The sequence below is a fragment of the Oryctolagus cuniculus genome, unplaced genomic scaffold (genome assembly GCF_964237555.1).
Source record: "Oryctolagus cuniculus unplaced genomic scaffold, mOryCun1.1 SCAFFOLD_45, whole genome shotgun sequence".
NCBI lineage: Eukaryota > Metazoa > Chordata > Mammalia > Lagomorpha > Leporidae > Oryctolagus > Oryctolagus cuniculus.
The window spans coordinates 357,558-373,923 of record NW_027208356.1 but is presented as its reverse complement, the minus strand read 5'-3'; the positions used below and the strand labels follow the sequence as shown (position 1 = coordinate 373,923).

General features: G+C 38.2%; 1 long non-coding RNA gene across 1 annotated transcript in view; it reads left to right on the top strand.

Annotated features, from left to right (window-relative positions):
* The window catches only part of LOC138848330 (uncharacterized), a 47,323-nt gene that overhangs the window by 10,564 nt on the left and 20,393 nt on the right, over nucleotides 1-16,366 (top strand). Inside the window, exon 2 of the long non-coding RNA XR_011386117.1 lies at nucleotides 13,081-13,216. This is a non-coding gene — a long non-coding RNA (uncharacterized lncRNA). The remainder of the gene's footprint in view (nucleotides 1-13,080; nucleotides 13,217-16,366) is intronic.

Genomic DNA, 16,366 nt, shown 5'->3' with positions numbered 1-16,366 from the left:
CTTCCCTCCCTAGACAAGATTTCAGTAGGCAGCTGTTTCACTCGTTAATTGTGAGCATCCACTTTTAAAGGTTTGTGTTGGATGGGGTCCACTTCTCTTTCTTTGATGATGTATTTGGCTGCTTTTCATTTTCTGTCTTCAGCTATCTCTTCTCCTGTTAGCAAGGCTGTCAACTGTTTTGACCTGCCACTGATCCCTTTGCAAAGTGAGAAGGGAACTAAAATTAATGCAAGTCTACTGTGTTGTCAATAACTGGAGCTACATTTTTAAAGATTTATTTATTCATTTGAAAGAGTTACACAGAGAGAGGAGAGAGACAGAGAGAGAGAGAGAGAGAGACGTCTTCCGTCCGATGGTTCACTCCCCAATTGGCAGCAACAGCTGGAGCTGTGCCAGTCTGAAGCCTGTAGCCAGGAACTTCTTCTGGGATGAAGCTGTTTTTTTTAAATAATTATTTATTTAATTGAAAGGCAGAGTTACCGAGTGGCAGAAACAGAGATAGATGGCTGGAGCTGTTTGGATCCACAACCAGAAGCCAGGAGCTTTGTCCAGGTCTCATAGGTGGGTGCAGGAGATGAGGGATTTGGGCCATCTTCTACTGTTTTCCCAGGCCACAGCAGAGAGCTGGATGGGAAGTGCAGCAGCCAGGATCCCAACCAGCACCCATATAAGATGCTGACACTGAAGGCAGTAGCTTTACTCACTATGCAACAGTGCTGCACACTAACGGGAGCTCTTTTAATCTGAGTATGCATAAAGTGGAGAATTACAGCATCATAAATACAGATAAGTTACAGTTTTTCTCTGCGCAGTACTTTACAGTTACCCAGTGATCCACTGAGAATCTTACTTTCCACACTGTGTAATTAAGAAAGCCAGTTACTTGTTTTATTTTGGTTCTGTGTTTAAACGCATGACATTTTTGACATGGGAGGATATTAGTTCTACAATTTCATAGAGACTGGTCTGTGGAAGCATCGATAGAAGTTATAACTGTGAGAGTGGTAAGAAAGAAGAGGGGAAGAAATAAGTGTCCCTTACGCCACACAGAGGTGTCCACAAATGGAGTAGAAGACGTGCCCTTGAAAACTATGGCTGACTTTCTGGGACAAACTGTGTTTGAGTGCTTCACATGTTCTGATAGAAAGGTGTTGCCACCAGGTTATTAGTATATTTATTTAGTTAGTTTTTAAAGATTTATTTATTTATTTGAAAATCAGAGTTACACAGAGAGAGAAGGAGAGGCAGAGAGAGAGAGAGAGAGAGAGAGAGAGAGAGGTCTTCCATCAGGTTCATTTCCCCAATGGCTTCATCATTGTGAACTTTGCTCAGTTCCTGACCTATACCTTTCCTTTAACCTAGTACTTTGCCATGTAGTAGCCCATGAAAACTGCAGACTGCATAAATGAATGAATACTTGGAGGGTTGTGATTTCTTAGAGGAACATCATGAGATAGGAGGAATAAAACAAAACAAAAGTATCCTCCGTATATAGAAGGTACACTGTTTTTGCAAGCCACAGAGAAGAGGAAGAAGCAGGAAAGTAGTGAGACTGGAAAGTTTGCGGCAAAGGTAATAGGCACTGGTCAAGAATTTAACAAGCCCATTAGGAAAACATTAAGGTTTCCTTACTTCCATGTAGACTCTGCCCTCTTATGGTGAACAGGGTCCTCTAAACCCACTTGTTGCACAAATGAAAACCCAAGCATTGTCTTCTCCCACAGATGGAGTCTGCTATTGGTTTTGATTTACATTTCCCTAATGGCTAGTGATATTGGGCATGTTCATATATGTCTTGACCATTGAGATTTCATCTTCTGAGAAACATCTATTCTGATCATTGCCCATTTCTTAAGTGTACATTTTACTTCTTGTTTGGAGTTTTTCCAGTTCTATATATGTATGTTCTGGCTATCAATCTTTTGTCATAGTCAGAGTTTTCAATGTTTCCTGCCATTCTGTCCATTGTATGTTCATTCTGTTGAATACTTTGTTGTGAAGATGTATCTTAATTTGATATGCTCAAATTTCTATATTTTATTTTTGTTACTTGTGCTTTTGGAATCTTACCCAAAACTGTTGTCTATGCTTATGTTTTATAGTTTCTCATATGTTTACTTAGTTTTTGGTTTTATATTTAGACTTTTAATTCACCATGAGTTGCTTTTACATAGTGTATGAGGTGTTGGGTATATTTTCAGGCTTCTACATATGGATAATCACTTTCCTTTAAACCATATGCTAAAGGGGTTCTTCTTTCTCCTGTTTGTTTTCTTTCCTTTGTTAAATAGGAGTTGCCTGTAGAAAAGTCGGTAAATTTCAGCTGCCTATTCTTTTCCATTGAACTATTTGTCTGTTTTCCAATAGTGCTAACACTGCTTCTATTTTTTTTAAGATTTATTTATTTATTTGAAAGGCCAGATGCTTCTTCCAAGTCTCTCATGTGGGTGCCAGAACTGTAGAACACAGTCCATCTTCCACCAATTTCCCAGGTGCATTAGTAGGGAGCTGGATTGGAAGTGGAGCACCTGGTCTCCTAGCAGCAACATATGGGATGCATGCACAGCAGGTCAAGGCTTTAACCCACTACACCACAGCATCAAACCCTTCCTTATTTACTTCTGCTGTGATCTTTCATTATTCACTTTTTTCTACTGCCCTGCATCTTGACTCGTTCCTTTTTTTTTTTTTTTTCTGGGTCCTGGAGGATGGTAGTAGGTTGCTTCTGGGATATCTTTTTTGTGTTAGTAGATAATTGGTAATCAAAAATCATAGTTATTAGTTTCTATATTTCTCTGCTAATCACGAGGACCTTCTAGATGACAGCAGAAAATGCTAGCAGAAATGAGGATATATTAATTTGCTAAGAAAATACCACAGAGAATATGATTTACATCATAGAATTTTACTTCTCAGAGTTGTAGAGGTAGAAAATATCAGATCAAGGTGCTAATAGGCTCGAGTTTTCCAGAAGCCTTTCTCCGATGTGACAGACACATCTATCATTTGATCTGCTTAAAACTACTTTCCTCAGGTAAAGTCATGTTGGTGATTAGCACTTCAGTGTTTGAGTTTTAGGGAGGCACATTTCAGTTCACAACAGCAAAAGGGGCCCTGTGGTCTACTTCAATGACAGCCATCTCTGCGGAGGACAGAAAGTTTGAAATCAGCGTTAGGAATTCTCACAGTATTACTGTCAGTGCTATCTCCATCAAATGTGCATTCATGTACACACAAACAAAACTACCTGTACACATAAACACATTCAACAGTGGAAATGCCTGATGGTTGTGTATGGGTAACATCAATATAATAATCCATAAGATGGCCTATTAGCAGACATTAAAAAGAGAATTAGAAAGAATGACAAAAAAATCTGCAATTACCTATATTTATGTCTATATGTATGATATTCAGTATTTATAGTTGCTAAAAGATGAATACTGATGTGTGGGAATAAAAGCTAAACCTTACCTTGCAATATTGCAGCCTAGTCTACATGAAAGATGTCTTCCTAAAACCATTCCCTGGGCCCACTTTGTGGAATAGTAGATTAAGCATCCACCTGCAGCACCAGCATCCCACATGGGCACCAGTTTGAGTCCCTGCTCCTGCACTTCCAATCCAGCTCTTTACTAATGGCCTAGGAAAGCAGTGCAATATGCCCTGAGTTCTTGGGCCCCTGCACCCATGTGAGAGACCTGGAGGAAGCTGCTGGCTCCTGGCTTCTGGCACCTGGCTTCAGATCGGCCCAGCTCCAGCCATTCTGGCCATTTAGGGGGGAACCAGTCGATAGAAGACCTCTCCTTCTCTTCCTCTCTATATCTGTAATTCTGCCTCACAATAAATAAATACATTTTTAAAAACCTTTCCCTTTTTAAATTTCTTAATTGTTTTAAAGATTTATTTATTTATTTACAAGTTGAGTTGCAGACAGAGAGAAGAGCCAGAGAGAAAGAGAGAGGTCTTCCATCTGATGTTCACTCCCTAATTGATTGCAACTGCCAGAGCTGTGCTGATCCGATGCCAGGAGCCAGGAGCTAGTTCCAGGTCTCCCAGATGGGTACAGGGGCCCAAGGACTTGGGCCACCTTCTACTACTTTCCCAGTCCATAGCAGAGAGCAGGATCAGAAGTGGAGCAGCTGAGTATTGAACCGGCCCCCATATGGGATGCTGGTGCTTCAGGCCAGGGAGTTAACCTGCTCCAACACAGCACAAGTCCAGCATTTTAAATTTCTGATACTCTAAAGTAGCACAGGACTGCATTACATCTAGGAATGATGCATTTAAAAATTATAAATCTAGTGCATTTTAGCAGAATTTTTAACAAATACTTCTGATTTTCTCAGCATTATGTATAAATAAATGACATAATGAGTCATTGTCAGATTTTTAGCTTTTGACAGCCACTTATAATATTTCACAGCTTTTTGAAATGTATTGCTAGTGTGTTTTTCTCAACACATGCACTGGATTTTACCAGTTTAGTGCACATGGAGTTGCCTCTTATAGGATTTGCATTTTGATGGGTTTTCATGGCACATGTAATCAACATCTGCAAAGCCTCTAAAACACATAAATAATGACATGATTCTGGCTTTTTTCTTAAAGATTTATTTATTTGAAAGAGTTGCACAAATAGGGGAGAGGTAGAGAGAGAGACAGACAGACAGAAACATAGAGGTCTTCCATCTGCTGGTTTACTCCCAGTTGGCCGCAATGGCTGGTCTGTGTCAATCCGAAGCCAGGAGCTACTTCCGGATCTCTCATGTGTGCAAGGCCCCAAGGACTTGGGCCACCTTCTACTGCTTTCCAAGGCCATAGCAGAGAGCTGGTTCAGAAGTGGAGCAGCCACGTCTTGAACTGGCACCCACATGGCTTGCCAGCATTGCAGGAAGCAACTTTATCTGGTATGCCACAGCGCCTGCCCCACATTACATCACTTTAAGATGATATGGATTTAAGTTCATGAGAAATTATTAGCATAGTGGGAACTGATAGATATGGATGAAGCAGGATGGACTTGTTAGGAATGGTGATGTTAATTTTCTTATAAAATAAATAAATAAGAAATTAAATATGGTCAGACATAAATGAAGACTAAATTTTTTTAATGGTGATCCAGAAAACACTGATCTCAGGTCTTTTTTTTCCAGTGTTAAGTTTATATTTTTAAATGCATATTAAGTGAACAAACTTCATGTAATTTATATATACAGATTGAAGAGCAAACTGATAACATCCTACCCTATCTTCCCTTGGTCTCATATTTCCAACTCCCTCCTTCTCGTTTTATTTTCTTTTAATTTTGACAGCTGCATGCTTTGATTTTATTTTAGAATCACAAGCTTTAACCCTCTACAAAATAAAGAATTCAGCAAGTAGTAGCAGAAATATCAATGAGTATATGTTGTTTACTCTATCAAAGAGTTCAGAAAAGTGCTATGAACAATACTCAAATCTCAAAATATCAATTTAACTCATATGCTACTTTTCGTTGTCTATATATTAATTACCACCAGTCAGAGAAAACATATGGTATTTGTCTTTTGGGGGCTGGCTTCTTTCATGAAGCATACTTGTTTCCAGTTCATCCATTTAGTTACAAAAGATAGGATTTCATTCACAATTATGGCTGAATAGTATTTTACACTGTATATATAGCTCATATTCTTTTTCCAGTCACCAGTTGATGGACTTCTGGGTTGATTCCATGTTAGCTATTATGAATTGAGCTGTAATAAACATGAGGGTACAGATAACTCATGCCTATGCATATTCTATTTCATTTCATGTGGATAAATTCCTAGGAGTCAGATGGCAGGATCATATGGTATATTTGTTTTCAGATTTCTGAGGAACTTTGATACTGCCTTCCATAATGGCTGTACTAGCTTCATTCCCACCAACAGTGGGTTAGGGTACCTTTTTCTCTCCCTCTCCACCAGCCTTTATTGTTTGTTGACTTTTTCAAAAGAATTATTTATTTGAAAGGTGTAGTTAATTATAGGGAGAGGCAGAGGCAGAGAGACAGAAGTATTTTATCTGCTTGTTTATGCTCCATATGGCACAACAGGTGGTGCTGGTTCAATCGGAAGCCAGAGTTAGGAGCATCTCCCTGGTCACCCATGCGGGTGCAGGGACCCAGGCACTTGGGCCATCCTCCACTGCCCTCCCAGTCCAGAGCAGAAAGCTGGACTGGAATAGCAGCAACCGGGACCAGAACTGGCACCCATAGGGGATGCTGTCTCCACGGGTGGAGGATCAACCCAGTGTGCTATGGCACTGGCCCCCATCAGGGATATTTTTCTATAGTACTCTCTCTCAACTGTATCTTTTTCTAGTTGAAGAATTAGGGTGATGCAGGATTAATAGAAGGAGTTTGAGAGGATTGTCTCTCTTTCAATTGTGTTGAATAATTTGAGAATGATTAGTTCTTTAAAAGTCCTGTAGAATTCAATAGTGAGGCTGTCTGATCCTGGACTTTTGCTTGTTGGGAGGGTCTTTATTACTCATCCAATCTCTGTCTTGGTTTTTGGTTTGTTTAGCTTTTCTATGTGTCTTCATGACTCAATTTTGGTATATTGTGTATGTCCAGGAATCTGTTGATTTTTCCTCTAGGATTTCCAATTTGTTAGCAGTCACAACAGATGCCCACATCCTATATTGCAGTGCTAATCTGAGTTTTGGGTACTCCACTTCCAAACCAATTTCATGTTAATACCCCTAGGAAGCAACGGATAATAGCTCAAATTGTTTCCTTCCTGTCATCTAATTTGGAGAACTGTAACCTCAATGGGGATTTGAAACCTGGTCTTGCACAGTTGTAGCCATATAGAAAGTGAACCAGAAGATGGGAGATCTCTCTGCTTCTCTTTCCTTCTTTTTTATCTATGTGTCTCTCTGCCTTTTTGTTAATCATATTAAAATATTTAATTACTTATTTGAAAGAGTTACAGAGAGAGGGAGTGACAGAAATCTTCCACCACCTAATTCATTTTTGAGATGACTTTAATAGCCAGAGTGTGGCCAGGTTGAAGCCAGGAGCTTTTCCTGCAATGTGCGTGGCAGCATCCCAGGCACTTGGGCCATCTTTCCCTGCTTTTTCAGTCCATTGGTAAGGAGCTGGATCAGAAATGGAATAGCTGGTACTTGAACTGGTGCACGGAGAGGATGGCAATGTAACAGATAGCAGCTTTGTCCACTGCACCACAACCACCAGCTCCTCTATCTGCCTTTCCAATAAATAAATCTTTTGAAAAAGAACTGAAGGTAGTAAAAGTCATCATGACTGAGCAATGGCAAATTTATTGAAGTGATCTATTTTCTTAATGATCCTTTTATGAATTTGAAAGGCAGCACTAGAAAGAGAGAGTGGGAGAGATTGATCTTCCTCCTGGTTTGTTCACTCCTCAAATGGCTGCAATGACTGTGGCTAGGCCAGACTGATATCAGGAGCCAGGGGCTTCTTCCAGGTCTCTCACAAGGGTGCAGGAGCCCCAATATTTGAGTCACCCTGTGCTGCTTTTCCAGACACATTAGCAGGGAACTGGATCCGTTTGGAGCATTAATGTCTATGATACTCTCCTTGCAGTTGAAGGATTTAGAATCCATTTCAATTATGGGTGGGCCAAGTACAACAGCTCCCAATTGTCCTAGGTTTGGATTAGATGGGTTCTGAGAAATTTTGTTAAAGTAGTTATTAAAAAATATATATTATATATAATACTTATAATAAATTATATAATATTATCTATTTTTAATTAACACATATAAGATATTATATGCTAAATTATAATATATTTTATATGTGAATATATTTATATACATAAATATATATAAATAAATGTAAATATATATATAAAGAATTTATTTATGTATTTGACAGGTTTACTTACAGACAGTGAGAGGAAGAGACAGAGAGAAAGGTCTTCCATATGCTCATTTACTCCGCCAATGACTGCAATGTCTGCAGCTGGGCCAATCTGAGCTAGCAGTTTCCAGGTCTCCCATATTTTGGCAGGGACCAAAGCACTTGGAACAGCTTCTACTGCTTTCCCAGGCTATTGCAGAGAGCTGGATGGGAAAAGGAGAAATGGGGACTAGAACTGGTGCTCATATGGGGTGCCAGCATTGCAGGTAAAGGATTACACCACTGCACCACAGTGCTGGCCCCAGTCTATCCTTTATTAAGGAGATCTCAGTAATCATGTTCAGGTATTGCTGTCCTATATTCATGGCCAAAGTCCTAGCAGACAACATGGTTTGGAGAATCGTAAGCACAAGGTGTGTAGGAGACTTCATTTCTCATACAGCACAGTTAATAACAAGGTTCCAAGAGGGGAAATTACTTGCATCGTAGTCTTTGAGAACTAATGGACATCACAGGTGATCTAAAGAATTTAGAAGGTTTGTGAGCCCCTAGAGTGAAAAAGTCACTGGGAGCACAAGGACAGTGCCTAGAGTTTATTTTGATGGATTTTAGCCCCTTGCATTGGAGTGAGGCCCAAAGAAGCTAGACTGATTTGTAAACCTCAAAAGTTTCTTTTCAAGGTGAAGGCAAACTGAGACTCAGGATTTTTGGAAAAACTTTGAACAAAACGCATTTGCCACACTTGGTTAAGACACATCATTTATCTATTGATTTTCATCAGATCTGTTAACATTAGGTATAAGGTTCAGTGGACATTGTGGATGGTATATAGCAATATGATTTTAGTAATATATCATGAGGTGCTTTTTTTTTAATTGGATTTAGCAGCTAAAATTGGGTTACCTAATGGGATATAGCTGGAATAATCACCTTTTTGTTAAACACATCTGAGGTAATAAATGTTAGTGTATGAAGACATTGAGTTTTCTTTTATTGGGCCTTCTTGGTTATTTTAATCTGGGATCTGAGAATTCTCATTTTCTCTAGGTAAGTTGTAACTGAAAAACTTAATTGTATTCCTCATCATGTTGGACCAACTCTGCTGCTTCTGGGATTTTTTTTGTAATTCTGACAATTGGAAATTTGGACAATAGTATAGTTAAAAAGAGATGTACCAAGAAAAGTATTTATTTTTATTCTGATACATATTTTGGAATTCTTCTAAAATTCCTATTGAGTATCCTTGTTAAGTTTAGTTGCATCTCAGGTTAAGAGTTATTGGAGGCTGGTGCCATGGCTCAATAGGCTAATCCTCCACCTGCAGCACAGGCACACCGAGTTCTAGTCCTGCTGGGAGTGCCAGATTCTGTCCCAGTTGCTCCTCTTCAAGTCCAGCAAACTGGCTGCAGCAGCCACTGGGGGGTAATCCAACAGAAAAAAAGGAAGATCTTTCTCTCTGTCTCTCTCACTATCCATTCTGCCTGTCAAAATAAAAAATAATTTTTATAAAAAGACTTATTGGAGTCACTGTAGTGATTATACCCATGTAACTTTGTTAATAAATGCAAATAGAACCTGGGAAAATTGATGTATATCTTATGCTATAGAGACTTAAGATTGAATATCTTTTTTTATCTTTTTTAATTATATAATTTAACGACAAATTTTTGATTTTTTTTGACTTTACTAAGCCACAGCTCTGGCCCCATTAATATGTCTTAACAATGTTTTTTCCTCTCAGACTTATCTCTATTGGTTCAGTTAACTGGATGCCTTTTCTTTACATTCAGATTCTCTCAGCTGTCAAAGCTTATTCATCTTAATTCTGTTGTTCCTGTTTCCCTCCCTTTTATTCTGTCCCTAGGCTAATTGAGGTCATGATTCTCCATTCCTTCTGTGTGGTGTCACAGTAGCCTTGAAGTGTTCTTTTTCTCTTCTGATTTCTAAAGAAAGAAATTATGTATTCCCCCAGTTTAGATATTTTAATAATGCACTCTAAAACAAAGGTTAAATGTTCTTAATTTGACAAGAATTTTTGGGGCCAGCGGTGTGGCGTAGTGGGTAGAGCCACCACTTGCAGTGCTGGCATCTCATATGGATCCAGATCTCTGCTATAGCCTGGGAAAGCAGTAGAAGATGGCCCAAGTCCTTGGCCCCTGCACCCATGTGGGAGACCTGGAAGAAGCTCCTTGCTCCTGGCTTTGGATCGGAGCAACTCTGGCCATTGCAGCCAACTGGGCAGTAAACCAGTGAATGGAAGACCCCTCTCTCTTCTCTGCCTCTCTGTGTAACTCTGACTTTCAAATAAATAAATAAATCTTTAAAAAAAGAAGTTTTTCTAATTTTAGATTTGTTCTACTTCATTGTCACTTCATTGTATGTGTAAAGAGTGCATATCCAGTTTTTCTATTTTAGATTTTTGGGATTTTGTATTAGCTCTGCTGTCTATTCATTTTTCTTGAGCATTGGTGATATCTTCTCCTTAGTTGTATTAAGAGAGAGAGAGCAATAGCCCTCATGTCTTTTTAGGTAAGTAAGACATATTAAAACAGAGCATTCAGTATACATTCATAGTAGTTTGACTTGTTCAATTCATTTTCCTGAACTTCCTTGGATATTTGGTCTCTGCTGTACAATTTTCTATACTGATTAATTCTTTGATATTCCCAAATCCAGAAAATGAATGATTCAACAGCTGTGTTCCTGTATTTGCTAGGACTCAGGGTAAGAAGCAAAGTGGAGGTGTTCAGGAATCTACAGGTACATGCTACATAGCAAAGCACATCATTTCCTATACAAAGTGACTGGGAAATCCAGAATCTTTTGCACACTATATTGGATCCTGAACTATTACTGACCTATTCAGTAAGATTTTAATGTATTTATTTTCTGTGTGTGTGTTTGTATTTCTAAATAAACTCTGCTGCGCTACTTAACATTAACATGTATTGCAGAATTCTTTCATCAGTTTTTACTTTTAAAAAGTTTCTTTTTCAGTTTTATGGGAGAGGGTAGAAGCTTTCTGCTATGTAACTGAAAATTCATTCATTCATTAAACTTAAAAATATTTATTGGAAATGAGTGGAATACTATTAATTCTCGTGTGATTTTCATGAAACTAAATACATTCTCTATTTTGTTTTGCTTAAAATTTCTGCATGTGTGGACTTCTTTTTTTCCTTATTGCCCCAAATCCCTTTGTGTATTGGGATGGTAAATGGGTTTTACACTGGACAAAACATGTTATTTTGGCTAAGAAGTACTTAGCCTTGCTGCTTCAAGTATTCAAATATTACATTAGAAATCAGTATATTTGTTTACTGTACAAATGTCTTTTATACAATTTTGTAATATTCTGGGATATGAGAGGGAGCAGGAAATAGGAGGGTTATGGGTGGGAGGGAAGTTATGGGGTAGGGGAACCCACTGTAATCCAAAAGCTGTACTTTGGAAATTTATATTTATTAAATAAAAGTTAAACAATTTTATAATATTCATCTTCCTTTTTATTTCGTCCTTTTTAAAAAAAGATTCATTTATTTTACTTGAAATTCAGTGTTACACACACAGAGAAGGAGAGAGAGAGAGAGAGAGAGCAGTCTTCCAACCGCTAGTTCACTCCCCATTTGGCCACAATGGCTGGAGCTGTGCCGATCCATAGCCAGGAGCTAGCAGCATCTTTTGGGTCTCCTATGCAGGTGCAGGAGCCCAAGGGCCTGGGCCATCCTCTACTGCTGGATAGTAAGTCTTACTTGCCTAAAAAGATGGATAGTAATTTGAGTAGCCAGGACTTGAACTGGCACCCATGTGGGATGTCAGCACTGCAAGCCACAGCTTTACTTGCTACACCACAGCATCGGATCCTTTATTTTTATGACTATTGCTACGCTATTGGAATTTATAATTGATAATGCTGAACAATTGAAACTGTCTTATTTACAATTGTAGGACTGGATATGGCAATTTTACTTGAAGTAAATTATGTAGCCTGCTTATTGTATGATTTTTGGAAAAGCATGTATTTATATATAACAGCAGATCTGTTAATCATTTAAAAGTGAATTATCATGATTACCCAGATGTAAAGAATGCAATATGTGCTAATGAGTTAGCAGTCACAGACATTTAGAATTAGAGGGATTTTAGAACCTTTTCAATACTGCAGTTTTTATGAAAAACTAATAATTTTTTTTATTTGACAGGTAGAGTTATAGACAGAAAGACAGAAAGGTCTTCCTTCCGTTGGTTCACTCCCCAAATGGCTGCCACAGTTGGAGCTGTGCCCATCCAAAGCCAGGAGTCAGGTGCTTACTCCTGGTCTCCCATCTGGGTGCAGGGCCCAAGCACTTGGGCCATCCTCCACTGCCTTCCCGGGCCATAGCAGAAAGCTGGACTGAAAGAGGAGCAACCACGACTAGAACCCTTTGCCCATAAGGGATACCCACACTACAGGCAGAGAATTAACCAAGTAAGCCATGGCGCTGGCCTCCGATAAATTTACTTTTAACAAAATATCAAAATATCTTATTCAGTATAAAGTTAGTAGTGAAAAAGAGACTACCTTGTTGAACACAGAAATTTGAGATTATATTTCTTGGTATTAATTTGCATCTTAAGGCTTATTGCCTAGTTTATTTCAACATTTCAATCTAATATTACTAATAATATCTTGTACTTAGTGGTTCACTGTGTGCCAGACAATATTCTTTTGATTTTTTAAAGGATTTATTTATTTATTTGGAAGTCAGAGTTACACAGATAGTGAACAAGAGGAAAAGAGAGAGAGAGGTCCTCCATCTGCTGGTTCACTCCCCAGATGGCCTAAAAGGTCAGAGATATGCCAATCTGAAGCCAGGAGCCAGGACCTCTTCAGGGTCTCCCATGCAGATTCAGGGGCCCAAGGACTTGGGCCAACTTCCTACTGCTCTCCCAGGCTATAGCAGACAGCTGGATGGAAAGTGGAGCAGCTGGGACTTGAACCAGCCTCCATATGGGATGCCCCCACTGCATGCAGTGGCTTTACTGGCTACACCACAGCACTGGCCTCAAGACAATGCTCTAAAATGATGCATTAATTATTCCCAAATATTGAAAAGTGGCATGGTACACATTTGAATGTGTTGTTTTGTACTAGTTGTAGAAACAGTTTAAAATATATTTATATTTAAAAATGTAAGCTTTGATCTAAAGGTTTACTTTCCCCTAAGGTGCCTGTTCGAAACTGAGAGATCGTTGAAGTCTCAAGATAGAGTACAACTGATCTTATCCAAGCCTCCTTTATCACATGAGGATGCTAAATGCCAAGGCCCAGAGAAGTAAAGTGAATTGTTCAAGGTCACACAGGTAAGTTGTAGCAGGGATAATTCTGTATTAGCATTAGGTATCCTGATACATAGGCCACTGTTCTGTCAATTTCATACTCCTTCTGGAGTTAAAGATTCTAAGTTGTGGAAAATTAAGTTTGGAAATTTAGTGGTTGCTATGTTGTTATGGTGAGAAATTTCTGTGTATAGCTATGAGTTGCTTAAATTTTATTCAATATATTTTTCTAGTATGTTTGCTATTTATTTGAAATGTACAACAAGTAGCTTCATCTATTTGCCAAAAGAATTTTTTAAAGATTTATTTATATTATTTGAAAGTCAGAATTACACAGACAGAGAAGGAGAGGCAGAGAGAGTGGTCTTCCATTCACTGGTTCACTCCACAGTTGGCCTCCATGGCTGGAGCTGTGCCAACTGGAAGGCAGGAGCCAGGAGCCTCTTCCTGGTCTCCTATGCAGGTGCAGGGGCCCAAGGACTTGCACCATTTTATAATGCTTTCCCAGGCCATAGCAGAGAGCTGGATAGGAAGTGGAGCAGCCAGGTCTTGAACTGATGCCCCTATGGAATACCAGCACTGCAGGTGGCAGCCTCACCCACTATGCCACAGTGCCAGCCCTTGCCAAAAGAATTTATAGAAGCTATTCCATATATACACTTCACAATTATTTAGTTACTTGACATGAACTATCCCTGCATATTTGAAAATTTTGAATGGTATCACTTGGGTTTTAAGAATGTTATATTTTAGGTCTCTTAATATTTTTAGTGATGATGTTTTAAAGGCCCTTTCTGTTTTATGGAAAATGATAAGGATTTTGTTTTACAATGGCCATAGTATTACCACTTAAAGCAATAGATTAAATAACACTTTTAAACAAAGTCATTTAATACTGAATTCTAAAACACTGGTATATTTTAAGTGAGAAGCCGGATTTCTTTCAGATATTCTAAATAAGAATGATAATCAAAATTGAAGACATCTACAGTTTTTAATCACTTGTTTTAAATATTGGTCATAATGGTCCAATTTAGAGTTTTAATTTTCATTAGCTTTTAAAAGATTCAGTACGGTTCATAGAAAAAATTAAGAGAACATAATTATATATTCAACCTCCCTCCCTTCTTTTTCCTTCTTTGTCATTTTTTTTTAGCTTATGAAATGACATTTTCCATTTACATTACATTAAAAAGGGTTGTTGAATCAAGGGACAAGTTTAACAGGCAAAAAGCAGAAAGATCGTAATTTAGAGGGAATACAGACAATGGCTCTAAACAATATTTGAATATCACATCTAAACAATATTTGAATAAATTGATAAAATAAATATTTTAATTTCTCCTACTAAAATGCTCAAAGTCTTTAATTATTTATCAAATATTAGTGCAAAATTATGGATTTAAATGATCCCAAAAAGTGATGAATTTTTGTGTAATAAAGTCCAATTTTTGTCAAGGCTTTTTAACAGTCTCACAGAAAACTTATGTTTGTGAATGGGAAGAATAATATCAAAATGTCCATACTACCAAAAGCAATTTGCAAATTCAATGCAATCCCAATCAACATACCAACGATGTTCTCAGAGCTAGAAAAAATGATGCTAAAATTCATATAGAAACATGAGAGATGCTTAACATCTAAAGAAATATTATAAAGCAAAAAAAAGCTGGAGACATCACACCATATTTTAAGACATATTACAGGGGTCAGCACTATGACAAAGCAGGTAAAGTCACCGTCTGCAGTGCCGGTATCTCATATGGGTGCCAGTATGTTTCCCAGCTGCTCCACTTCGTATACCCCTCTCTGGTATAGCCTGAGAAAAAAGTAGAAAATGGCCAAAGTCTTTGGGCCCCTGCACCTGCATAGAGACCTGGAAGAAGCTCCTGACACTTGGATTCAGATCAACAGAGCTCCGGCCATTGTGGCCATTTGGGGAGTAAACCAGTGGATGGAAGACCTCTCTCTCTCTCTGCCTCTACCTCTCTGTGACTCTGCCTTTCAAATAAATAAATAAACTGCAAAAAAAAAAAAAACACAAAAAGAAGAAGTGTTAGCACTGATATAATAACAGACACATAGTTCAATGGAAAAAACTAGGTAGCATAGAAATAAACCCAAATTTCTACCAGCAACTCATATTTAACAAAGGAACTAAAATGAACTGGAGAAAGAAGAATCTCTTTCACAAGTGGTGCAGAGGAACTTGATGATCCAAATGTAGAAGCCTGAAAATAGACTCCAACATCACTTACACTATGTGAAAGTGAACTCACAGTGAATGAAAAATCTAATCATAAGACCCAAACCCAAGTAAACATAGGGAAACTCTAAATATTGTCAACACACAATAGCTTTTGGGTAAGATTCCAATAGCAATAGTCACAAAAATAAAAACAGAGACATTTGAGTATATCCAACTAAGATACTTCTTCACAACAAAGTAAACATCAGAGTGTAGATACAATGAACAGATGGCAGGAAAAATTAAAACTCTGAATGTTTACAGATTTCCAGAACATTTACATGAATTGGAAAAACTCCAAAAAATACAGGCAAGGATCTGAATAGACATTTCTCAGAAGAAATGTAAATGGTCAAAACATGTGAATATGCCCGATGTCACTAGCCATTATGTAAATATAAATCAGAACACCATATCAGTCTCCAACACCTGTGGGAGAATACAACACTCAGGTGTTTGTGTGTGCAGCAAGTGGGTTTAGAGGACCCTGTTCACCTCTGGAGAGCAGAGTCTACGGGGAGACAAAGAAACCTTACTGCTTTCCTAATGGGCTTATTAAGTTCTTGACCAGTGCCTGTTAGTCTTGCCACAAACTTTCTAGTCTCACTACTTTCCTTCTTCTTCCTCTTCTCTGTGGCTTGTAAAATAGTATACATTCTGTATACTGTGGATACTTTAGATTTATTTTATTCCTTCGGTCTCCTATGAAGTTCCTCCACAAAAACACAGCCCTCAAAATATTCATTCATTTATGCAGTCTGCAGATTTCATGAGCTACTAAATTCCAAATAGTATGTTAAAGGCAAGATCTAGGCCTAAGAGAAAAGTGGTCTGAATTCTGTGCCTAGAAGAGGATTTGGGACATAGTAGAATTTCGGTGAAGTGCTATGTGAATGACATGCACTCAGTAAATGAGTAATCTAAAG